This window comes from Heterocephalus glaber, unplaced genomic scaffold (assembly GCF_053883595.1).
Source record: "Heterocephalus glaber isolate CG9 unplaced genomic scaffold, H.glaber_assembly_v1.0 deba00000768, whole genome shotgun sequence".
In the NCBI taxonomy this organism is placed as follows: Eukaryota; Metazoa; Chordata; class Mammalia; order Rodentia; family Bathyergidae; genus Heterocephalus; species Heterocephalus glaber.
This window is the reverse complement of record NW_028258162.1, coordinates 5234247-5246611: the sequence shown is the minus strand read 5'-3', so window position 1 is coordinate 5246611 and position 12365 is coordinate 5234247. Positions and strand designations below refer to the sequence as shown.

Genomic DNA, 12365 nt, shown 5'->3' with positions numbered 1-12365 from the left:
AAGGACTTTTGTGGACATAACTCACTGGATTTTTACTTTTTTCAGTCTTCTGGTTAGGTGATATTAGTAATATTTCTAGTGTAAGATCATGATACTGTAACTGGATCTAGCTCTTGGGTCCTTGTTTTGGGGCAATAAAGAATGAAGCCCACAAAACAAGCAGGGGTGGGGAATGGCCAAGCGTTTGTTACTAGAAAAAATCGAAGGAGCTGCTGTCCACTAGTTGGAGAGGGGTGTTCCCTAGGCGGACACAGTAGATGTTTGGGTCTGGTGGGTTTTGTACAGGCTTTGGGACAGGTGTACTTGACAGAAAGCAGGGACGCTCATGGCTGTAGATGGGCCTTTGATAGCTGGAAAGTAAGCTGTTTTATTTCCATTTGTTTCAAGGCCTCTGTCTTTTGGTGAAAGACCTTTTCTTTGTCTCTTGCATTTCATTAGATCCTGACAGTCTGTTTTGGTATGCTAATGTACTTGGGCCCCCAGCTTTTAGTTTACTTTAAGGTAACTAGTTATTCAGGACCTGTGGCCTCGCTGCCTAAATCCCCCCATCTCCGGGCTTTATTCCTCCTTTACAGTAGTGACACTGACTGTCTTCAGGGTGCAGTGGGCCATGAAGGGAGGGGCCATTGTTAGGGAAACAGTCAGAGCCCACTACTGTGAGTCCTAGCTACGGGTTCTGAATACAAGCCAGGAAGAGGGCTTTTTGGAGAGTCTGTTTGCATCACCATTTGTAGCTTTAAAGTTGTCAAGGGAGAAGAAACAGAGTTGATTAGTGGAGAAAACATGGTCTAAATATCAAGGCTACAGGAAGCATTAATGTTGGTCCTGCTAGAGTAATCAGAATGTCAAATTTTAGATCCCTGACCATGATCTCTATGACTTAGATAATGTTTGGTGGATCTTTGAAGCACAGTTGGCTAATTTTTATGTTTTATCGTTATACCAGACAGATTGGCATAAAAGCAACATTTCTTCTTTAGAGATAGTTTTATGTAAGCATGGAAATTTTTAACTGTAATGTAAGACTATTGAAGGCCCTGTGTTTTAGAAGGAGTGGGAGGGGTAGGGGAAAGGAAAGAAAGGAAAAAAATAAATATAAGAAAAGGAAAAAATGGAAACAAAGTCTTTGTAAATAGGGAGGAGTGGAGTGGTTGAAGGGAGGGCAGGGGAATGGGAAAAAAAATAACCAAGATGCATCATGTAAAGGTACAAATTCCTAATGATGAATGTCAGCATATTGTATACCTAAAATGTACCAATAAACTTAATGAATAGAAGGACAATCTTAGCTCAGTAATTCAGATATTTTTATTGAACTTTTGTAGCTATTATTGTGGCTTTTTAAACTTATTGAACCAAAATAGTGACAAGTTATCGGTGTAGCTGGACACTGTCAGCATATAGGGCTTGGAACCCTTTTGTATATTTAAATTGTTAGTATTTTATGCATATTAATTACAGTTTCTTGCTTGGTTTAAGACCAGGTTTGAGTGAGAATACTAATTAGAATTAACCTTGTGTACATAAGGTCAGTTAAGATTCACAGGAGTTACTTTTGGGATTATGTACAGAGCCCCTTAGCTCCTCTGCCAGTGTCATCTGCCAGAATGGGTCACAGTCCATGTATGGTTCTCTCGGAAGCACGGGGACATTGTTTTCTTTAGTGACCCCCCTCCCAGCACGATGTACACCGGTTGACTTTTGTCCTCTGGGGACAGTCTCCTTGCTCAGGAGGTTGGGTGACTCACCAAAGTTATAGGGTCCTATAGAAAGGCCACCTCATGTCCCGGGTCTTCGTGGACCTTGGAGGGCCAGAACCAAGATATCGGTTGTTTTTTAGCCTAGTTACTCATTTAGCATCGGTCTCAGAGCCTTCGTTGTTGAACCCCTAGGAAGTCTGTTGTACCATTACTGAAGCGAGAGCAACTACGATTGTCTTAGAAGTCAAACTTTTATCGAGTAGTTTTAGATAATAGGTATTACATTTTTATAGGGAGAATTTGAAATCAAAAGCTCAGCACAACATTTTAGCACAATTATGTTGATGCTATTAGTTGTGAACCATTTTTTTTTTAAGTACTCTATATTTTTGCATAGAGTATATCTTAGCACAGGAAAGAGCCGTAGATTGTTAGATGGGATATTTGTTTACTATCGCTCCTTACTACAAAGCCAGCTTCGAAGCTCTGTCCTTTTGTAACGAGGCTGAATCTGTACGGCGTGGCTTGCAGAAGTTAGCACCATCTCTCAATGCAAAGAAAGCTTGCACATGGGGCATTTTAGGGCTTCCATGCAAGGTGTACCTGCAGAGGGGTCTGTCTTCCCAGCTGAGAGAGAAAAGGCCAAACCTGCAGCTCAACTCTTACTGTAGGCTTAAGAGAGGGCTTCCCTCTGGGACGGGGGATACCAGGAGAGAGTTTTACCTCTCCCCTCACTGAGGGATGCAGGTGGGGATGTAGACACGTGGAGATTTTTCTGCTGGTTGCCCAATCAGGCTGTCAGCGTCCAGCTCCCACTGAGGAAGCTCTGAGTGCCCGCCAAGGGGTCGCCCTGGCCACGCCCCCCCCCCCCCCCCCCCCGGTTGCCCTCTCAGCTTCCACTGTTGCCACACGGCCAGAGGTCTGTCTCCGGAGAGGAGTTCAGCTGCCTGCCAGGCCAGCGGTACTAGGCATCAGCCAAGGTCCTGGAACCAGCTCCCTGCCCCTTGTCTTGCTCTCTGTCCTTGTTTTTGGGCAATGATTGAGCCCAACAAAACAGGTAGTGGGGAGTGACTGAGCGCATGTTTATTAGGAAGACCTAGAAGAAGACCCCTGCCCGCTGTCAGAGAGCGGGTTTCCTCAAAGTGGGAAAACCGTAGATGCTCAAGTCCAGCTGATACAGACATCCAAATGATACAGGGGAAATAATATAACTCCCAGCCTGCTAGATGTCATGTTCCCAAAATCAAAGAATGAATTCTTGAGGAACAATGGAGGTTAAGAGGAGGAACTATTTATTGAGGGGGAAAGGTACAGCTCCTGAGAGACAGGAGGGGACCCGAATGGGTTGCTGGGGACCCCACTTCACAGAGGAAGTTTTACAGAGCAAAATCACGAGGTGGGTACAACGTGGGAGAAGACTATGATCGACCAATAAGATTACAAGTATAGCCGCCTAGCTAATACTGATCCAGTGGGGAAGCAGGTCACGTAGCAAGTGCACACGGAAAGAACAAGAAACTTCTGTAGGAGAGAATGGCCCTGGAGGTCTCGGTCGCCCACCGGGGTGACTGACGTCTATCTAGACTTCATTGGGCCCTTGGGAAGTATGTAGGCCTGGTCATTTCATCTTTATCTTGAGGCCTGGCCTCCAAAAGATGCACCTGTGGCCACAGTTATAATGTGTTTTCATCTTTTGCCCTGACTCTTGAGGGCCTGTCCATGTCTGACTGCCTATAGTATTTCTACCTAACTTAGCTGTCTGCAGTACAGGTGCTTTTGTACAGTTTTTGGTACAGGCAAATGTGACAGAATGCAGGAAGGCTGCTGGTTGTTGCCAGGGCTTTGATATCCAGAAGGCAGGTATTTCAGCCTTCCAAGGCTCCTTTCAGTTTGTTTAGCGCCTGTCCTCTGTCCTTGGTATTCCCTGAGGCCCTGATAGTTTACCTAAGTTAAGTTATTTGGGCCCTTTGTTTATCAAAAGGCCTAACTTAGCACTTTAGGGAAACTGCTCAGGATCTGTGCTCTAACTTCCTTTCATCTCCTGGCTTCAGTTAAGCTTCTAGTAATTGGTAAGAGTCTCCACACAAACCTACATCCAGATGAATGTTCTTTCTCCTTCTGTGTGATTAAACCAAAAGATATTTTACCAATGGAGACATTATTTCTGGGGTGAACAAATGGAAACTAATTTATGTTTATTACCATCTTATCGCACATGAGTGATGTAAGATACTAACTAGGGTGTGTAACCTAATACATAATTACTTACCACGACTCATCTTTGGTTATTCTGTTTGCTCAGCATTAGGTTTTCACTTGTGTAATTGTTTTCAGGCACTTGTGGTCATTTGATAACATAGCCCGGAATCATTGCTGGTGATATGTGCACTCCTCCTCATCAGCAACAACTAATGCAATATGATTTAGCCTCTTTGCAAAATAAAGGGCCACATACCTGCTTCTCTTGTATTTAGTTTTGACTCTGGAAAATACAAAAGCCTAGTACAGTGCAATGTTTTTTAACATTTCTTGCTACCTATAGCAGCATCAGCCTCCTCTCCCCACCTTTAATGTCAAAATAAGCTTCATGAGGACTTCATCGGATATAAATTGTGAGGTATAATGTGATTCATAATATTCCTTGTCATTCTGTAACAAGGTCATAAGACTAGACTGTTGGAGTGAAGCTTTTGTCCCTGAAGGTGGAGCTTAGCTTTTTGTTGTTCGGGGGTTTTTGTGTGTGTGTGGTACCCATGATCGAACTTGGGACCTTGTGCTTGTGAGGCACACAGCAGAGCCACTGAGCTAAATCCCCAGCTGAGCCTGACTTTTTGTCACTTCGGTAGGTAGTATAAGCTGTTTATGTAATCTATCTGGATCTCCAGTCAGTGGCCAATGAAGCATATAAAAATAAGGGCAGTCATAGCTAACACTTACTGAGTGCTTACTGCAGTCCATGTCCTGTGATGAGTGTTTTATATTCACTCTTCCGTGCACTCCTCACAGACCTCTAATTTCACACATAAGGAATTGGAGGCTTAGAAAAATGGAGCACACAGCACACCATAGGCACCTAGTACTTTTCACCTTGTAAATGAGTGATTTGCCATAGAAATCAGCAAAGCCAAAGTTTGAGCCTAGGTCTTCTCGACCTTGACCAGATGTCAGCACTCCACATGTCAGTGCTCCACACGTGGCCCTCAGAAGAGCTGCCCGTGAGGGACCTGCAGGGCCCCGATGTCGTCAGGGGGAGAGAGGCCCCAAGTGCTCACAAACTCTGGAACTCCCACCGGCTGCTTTTGCAGTTTACCAGGATTCTGTGGCTAGTGTTTAGTTAGTGTAAGAAATTAGTTGATTTTTTTGTATTAAATTTTCCTTAGCAAACTAGCTCAGAACCTCTAGGTTCTCTACCGGGTGCTATCTGATTCAGTAAATCTCACTTGATTCAGTGCAGGCCAAAACCAGGCAACACTGGTCGGCTTAAGAAGAGGTTCCAAGATGATGTTCAGAAGAAAGTTAAAGAGGAACGTGGAAATCTTACTGTCTTTGATTCTTACATATATATGAATAATGATTTTCACAAGTAGAAAATTTCACATTTACATATAATGGTAATAAAATACATTTGAAATTTATGGATTAAACAAATTGCCTTTTCAGACAAACTCAAGCACTCAAAAGCCAGTCAGCAGGAGTACACTGATGTACATCTAAGTCAAAGTGCTATTTGAGAGCTTCAAATCATTGAAAAAACACCCTGACCCTTCAGTCACACATGGAAAAATTCTTTTTACTCTTAGTGTCAGCATCTAGGCTTCACCTTTCTAAGAACAGGAAGCTGGTGGTAGCCGTAACTTGACATTTTCTTTGATCTAGTGTAAAAGATACTCAGAGCCTCTCATAGATCTCAGCCTGCAGAGTCTTGCTGTGTCACAAACTTCACAGGTCCTCATGCTAGTCATCACACCTTCAGAAGAAGTAGCACGCATCCAGTCACTTACTGGGGATTTTCTCTTGCTTCTCCTCCCTCGTCGTCCTCCTCATTCTCCTCTTCCTCCTCCTCTGCTTTGTCGTCTTTCTCTTCCTCCTCACTCCCCTCTCCTCTTTTTTCTTTCCTCCTCTTTCTCCTCCCTGTCTTCCTCCTCCTCTTTTTACATTACTGGGGCCAAACCCAGGGATGTTCTACCACTGAGTTACTTACCCATCCCTTTTTTCTATTTGAGACAGGGTTTCACTAAGTTGCCCAGGCTCAACTTCAACTTGTAGTCCTGCTGTCCCAGCCTCCCGAGTAGTTGAGATTTCTTTTTTTACTTTGGGTAATTTTAAGATTATAGAATTTTAGTGTTTTTTTTTTTTTTGGTACTAGAGATCGAACTTGGGACCTTGTGCTAGCGAGGCAGGCGGTGGAACCACTGAGCTACATCCCGGTCCCTGTAGAATTTTAGATTTACTACATGCACTTCACCTAGTTTTCCCTAATGGTAACATCTTACAGTATGATGGTACATTTGTTAGTACTTAGAGACCAACAATGGCTACTTTGGAAGGCTGGGAGGATCACTTGAGCTCAAAAGTTCAAGACTAGCCTGGACCACATAGTGAGATCCCTGTCTTTTATTTTATTTTATTTTTTTGGTACAGAGGTTCGAACTCGGGACCTTGCACTTGGGCGGCAGGCGCCAGAACCACTGAGCAAAATCCCCGGCCCCAGATCCCTGTCTTTTAAACAAAACCAAACCAACAACAATAACAAAATGGACATGGTGGCCCGCTCCTGTAAAATTAGCACTCTGGGAGCTGAGGGAGGAGGGTCGCAAGTTGGAGTCCAGCCAGTGACTTAGCTAGACCCTGTCTCAAAATAAAAAAAATTTAAAAAGGGCTGGGGATGTAGCTCGGTGCAAAGGCCATGGATTCAATCCGCAGTACTGAAAACAAAACAAACCAAACCACTGGTACTTTACTAGTAACATTACTAGCTTATATGTGTTGCATATAGAACTTGAACGTGTTGGTGGATTTCACATTATAATAAACTCCAAATTTTATTCAGGTATTAACCAGTTTTGCCCCCAATGTCTATTTTCTGCTACTGGGTCTGGTCCATGATTCCATGCTGCGTTTAATAATGGTGTCTCCTTGTCTCCTCTGGCCTGTGCTAGTGGTTCAGTTTGTCCTTGTTTTGTAAGACGTTGATGGTTTTGAGGCTGAGGAGTTTGTGGAATATCCCTATGTAAGGTTTATGTGATGTTTTTCTCATGGTTAGATAGGGGTTAATGAGTAGTTTTTTAAAAATTGCTTGAAGATTAAAGCATTCTTAAGTGATAACTTTCCAATACCTCTGACTCTGAAAAGACCCAGTAATCGAAGAGAACAGATTCCATGGAGACAGGCAAAACCCTGAACTGCCATAGAGGCAGAGGGCCTTGGCATATCCAGGTACACAAGGTCCCCTGGAGATTGGGATTCAGTGGGCCTGGGATGGACACTGGGAGTCTCCTTTTCATTTGTTTGTGTATTTTGAGCTCCAAGTATGTTGTGGGTATGAGTTTGAGAACCACCATACAAGGAAATCTCATCCTTTAGATTTTCTGTAATAAAAACCAGTAATTGTTTAACATTATGCATTGGATTCTGCGCCTAGCTTACTTCAGGAACTATGCAATTTAGTACTGTTTATTTCACTTAATTATACCGAATTCTCCCTTGTTGTCTATAATTAACTTGTATTTCTTCTCATCTTGCCTTAGTATGCTCTTTTCAGTTTCTCTTCAGTTGTCTAATTGTTGTACCTTGGGAAATACCATTTTCTCAGATGTGCTTCCACTGTGGCTATAGGCTGAATGTGCTTTTTAAATTGGGATTCTGTAAATAAGAAAAATGGCCACAATCCTTAGCTTTATTATTATTTTTAGGATTTTTCCTTAAGTTTATTGATACATTTTAGGTATACAATACAGTTACATTCATCACTGGGATCTTGTACCTGTACATGAGTATCTTGGTTCTTATTTTTTCCCCTTCCCCTGCCCTCCCTTCACCCCCTCTACCCTTCTCTATTTGCAAAGACTTTGTTTCCATTTTTTCCTTTTCTCATATTTTTTTCTTTTCCTTCTTTCCTTTCCCCTATTCCTCTTACTTACCCTACTCCTTTAGACCTTTTCTTCTATTTCACATTATCAATTATACATTTTGATCCTTATTTACACTTCTAGTTGTTTACACCAGAGAAACTATTCGGTATTTACACATGGGTGTCCCATTTATTTCACTGAAGAGTATGGTCTCAATGTGCATTTAGCTATAAATGTCTCTAGTTTCTCATTCTTTATGGCTGAGTAGTACTCCATTTTATTAAAACACCACATCTTTGTCCAGTCTCCAGTTGATGGGCACTTGGGCTGCTTCCAAGCTTTAGCTATTACAAACTGTGCTGCTATAAACATAGGTGCACATATGTCGCTGTGGTATGATTCTTTTAATTCTTTTGGAAAGATACCCAGCAGAGGAATAGCTGGGTCAAATGGGACCTCTAATCCTAGTTTTTTGAGGTATCTCCGTATTGATTTCCACAGTGGTTGCTTCAGTCTGCCCTCTCACCAACAGTGGAGAAGGGTTCCTTTCTCCCTACAACCCCACCATCATTTGTTGTTGGTTGATTTCTTGATAGCAGCCATTCTTTCTGGGGTGAGGTGGAATCTCAGTGTTGCTTTTCATCTGCATCTATTGAATGACCAGTGATGTTGAACATTTTTTCATGTTTATTTGTTGCTTTTACTTCTTTGTCTGAGAAATGTCTGTTCATTTCAGATGCCTATTTTTGAATTGGGTCTTTATATTTGGGGGGGGGTCTGATTTTTGTTTTTTGTTCTTTATATATTCTTGATAGTAGACCTTTGCTTGAGGAACAGCTGGTAAAAAAAAATTTTTTTCCCCACATTGTAGGTTGTCTATTAGCTCTGTTGGTGGTTTCTCTTGCAATGTGGAAGCTTTTTAGTAAAAAGATCCCAGTTGTTGATTGTGCTAGTGCCCGTGCTACTGAGGTTTTGTTCATAAAGTCTTTTCCTAGGCCAATGTCTTTGAGAGTTCTACCTCGCTTATCTTCCAGCAAGTTTAATGTTTCTGTTTTAATATTTAGATCTTTAATCCACTTGATTTTAGTTTAGTGCATGGTGAAAGATAGGGGTCTAGTTTTAATTTTGGGCAGGTTGAAATCGTTTTTCTAACACCATTTATTAAAGAGGCTATCCTTCCTCCAGTGAGGATGGCTGGCTCCTTTGTCAAAGATGAGGTAGCTGAGTATGTCTGAAGTTGTTTCTGCATCTTCATTCCACTGATCTTTGGGTCTGTTTCTTTGCCAGTACCATGTTGTTTTTATCATAGTAGCTTTGTAGTATAGTTTCAAGTTGGGGATTGTGATACCCCGTCATGTCTCTGTTGCCCAGTGTTGCTTTCTTAGCTTTATTATTTTGTCATTCTTTCCCTTACATATTGATGCTGCAGGATGTCTTCCATGTGTGGCCCAAAAGTTCACAGATGTGTAAGCCTGAGGGTATCACATCTGGAGTCACCATACCCATGTGTGCATCATTGCTGATGTTCATGTTGATCACCTCTTCCACGTGTCTCTTATTTATTTCCCTGGTACCAGGGATTGAACTCAGGACCCTGTGCTTGTGAGGCAGGTGCAGCGCCACTGAGCTAAATCCCCGGCCCATCAACATGTCTTGTTGTGCCCAGATTGTGAAGTCCCAAAGACCACCAGGAAGCCGTTCCCGATGCAAGCACACGAGGGTCGTTTATTCAATCTTGAGCTGGGGCTCTCAACCGTCACCAATGCAGCAGATCAGAATTGAGAGCCCTGAATTTCAAATTAGCGGGGTTTTTATAGAGGTTACAGCAAGGTTTGGAGATTTTCCATTTAGCAGTTACATGATTGGTCGGCATTTAGCAAGCATGAAGTGTACATTTCTGATTGGCTAGGTACATTGGGGGTTGAGGGGTGGCTACATGTAGGTTTTACGAGGGAAAAGAGGGACAAAGCTTATTGGTCGACTGTCATGTATTGATGGTCAGCAGACATTTGCAGCTTGTTCTAAAAATTGTGGTGCCCGGAACATCAGTTTCGGGCAAACAAGGAGTTGAGTAGTTTACTTTGGGACTTTAGGTCTGTTACAGATTTTTATCTAGTGTCCCAAAGCAAACACATTTTAACCATTAATTTGAGAGGACAGTAGGGACTAGTGCATTCTAGCAAAATGGAGTCGCTTTGGTCTCACAGTCTCATTTTTCACAAAAACAAAACATTGCTTTTTTCTCTGTGCAACCAAGTCTGCACAGAGTGAGGAGACAATTTAAGAATTATCTGAATATCTGACTCATTAAAATTTACCCTGAGATTTAGCAACCTCCCATAATTATTGCCTGAGCCAGTCATTACTGTACAAAATGATGTCTTGTCCGACATAAGCATACAGTTCTGTCTTAGTTACTTTTCTTGTTGCTGAGACAAAATACCTGACACCCAAAGTTAAAGGAGGAAAGGTTTATTTAGCTGGCAGTTTGTAGAGGTTTCAGTCCATAATTGGCTGGCGCCAAGGCAGGGAGGCTTGGCAGAGGAGAAACGGTTTATGATGAGCAGAAGGCAGCACAAGCAGTAAGCAGTAAGTGACAGCAGCAGCCTTCTTACTGTCCTTTAGAGCCTATCTAGGCTACTCACCCTTAGGCCTGGTAGCACTGTCACTCAGGGTGGGGCACCCTTATTCCTAGCACCACTCTGTGAATCAGTCCAAGCATCATGCACCCTAGATCCATCCACCTCCAAAAAGCCCCCACCTGTGACCCCGTGAGGCTTTGTGGGGGATATCTACATACAAGCTATAACACCTCTGCCCCCCATCTCTCCTTCCCCCCCTCTGTTTATATATACATATATAAATATATCTATATATATAAATATGTAGATATAAATATTATAGATATATTTATACATATTTATATATATATAGTTTAAGACAGGGTTTTGGTCTGTAATTCAGGCTGCCCTTGAGCTCCCTGTGTAGCCCATGTTAGCCTCAAACTCATGGTGATCCTCCTGCCTCAGCCTCCTGAGTGCTGGGATTATAGGTGTCAGCCTCCATGCCTGGCAACACTTCTATATTTAAAAGCCAACATTTTAATATGAGAGCCCTCCTTCTGTATTATTTATTAACAGTGTACACTTATAAATTTTTATTTTTAAATGGTTTATAATTTGTTACTGTATTTATTTTACTGCTCAAAATGTCCCAGCTTTGGCCCGTCGGAGCTTATTCTTAATTTTAATCTGTGTCATGTACAACTATAGTCCTAAACTTTTATGTGCAAATGTAACAGAAACTCTGCAGGAGTTTGTTAAAGTGCAGATTGTGACTGTAAAACAGGGTAGATTGTGAGATTCTTCATTTCTTACAAGGTCCCTTGGTTTGAGGGTCACCCTTTGTATAACGAATCAGTGGAAATATATTTTGGCGGAGTCCAGCTCCAGCGGGTTCAGGTCCTGAGAGGAGGTGTGGAGTCGGCGACGAGAGAATGAGACAGACACTGAGTGGAGGGTCGGCAGCTCAGCTTGTCCGTCTGAGTTATACCAAAATCACTTTACTTCTATGTTTTGATTACACAAGGGTTTGGTAAGCACATGGGTCCATACACCGTGTGTTTTCATACAGAGTTGAAGAAAAGCTGATATCATCTAAAAAACTATTTTAGACCACCCAGTTCTAAATACTCCTCTGGGTGCTACGTGAACTCTTGCTAACTTATCAGATTTACATTTGAGGAACAAGAAGCATTCTAGAAAGGTCAGGCTACCTCATTAGGCCGAGTTTCGTCAGAACGCATTGTTGTGTGCCCTGCGGGTGTTGGCCAAGGGTGACCAGGTGCCAGACAGTGGGGCGCCATATTTTTTCCTTTCTTTTGTTCATCTTTAACTCCTCTCGTAAGCAATATTTGTCATATGGCAGGGGTAAATCTAATCTGGGTAAATGTATGGAATTTGTTCCTTTTGGTGGGTATCATAATGTTCCACCTATAAGCTACATTGGGAGGGGGCTCAGCCATTGGGACAGGCCCATACTTTCCTTTATTTTCTATGGACCGAGATCCCTGTTTTGCTGCAAATATTTGTGGGCTTAAAGTAGTCAGGGCCTCACCATTTGTCCGAGTCTTGGAAGTACCCAGCATTTCCAAGAGCCATAACTGCGTCCTGAATTCGTTGATGTCCCAATTTCCCTTGTGCAGTCAGGGCATATGGATGTCACATCCCCACTACTCACGGAGGTAGGAGTGAGGGGCTTTTCTGTAAATGGATTTACAGTTTCTTCCTGTAATCCCGGCCTAGTAACCATTTCCGAAGCACTGACTTTTATCCTCTTAGTGATCTCCCGGGGAGCACAGCACCGAGGGAATCACTGCCGCGGAAAGCGAAAGCAAAGGACGGACGGAGTCGTGGTTTCAGCCACAGTCTCGGTTTCACCGGAGCTGTGCCAAGCAGCGAGATTGTGACCTTGGCCTGCGCAAATATTTAAAACTAAACTTCATTCTCTCATAGAGCAAAAGTAAAAACTTGCTATTACGTTCATAGATTTGTCATGACATAGAACTGCTGATTTATATAAATGTGCATTATGT

The 12365-nt window shown here is 42.5% G+C and overlaps 1 protein-coding gene across 12 annotated transcripts in view; it reads left to right on the top strand.

Moving 5' to 3' along the window:
* Positions 1-12365, top strand: part of Nsun6 (NOP2/Sun RNA methyltransferase 6) — a 110307-nt gene that overhangs the window by 26540 nt on the left and 71402 nt on the right. The gene's annotated exons all lie outside the window — the stretch shown is intronic.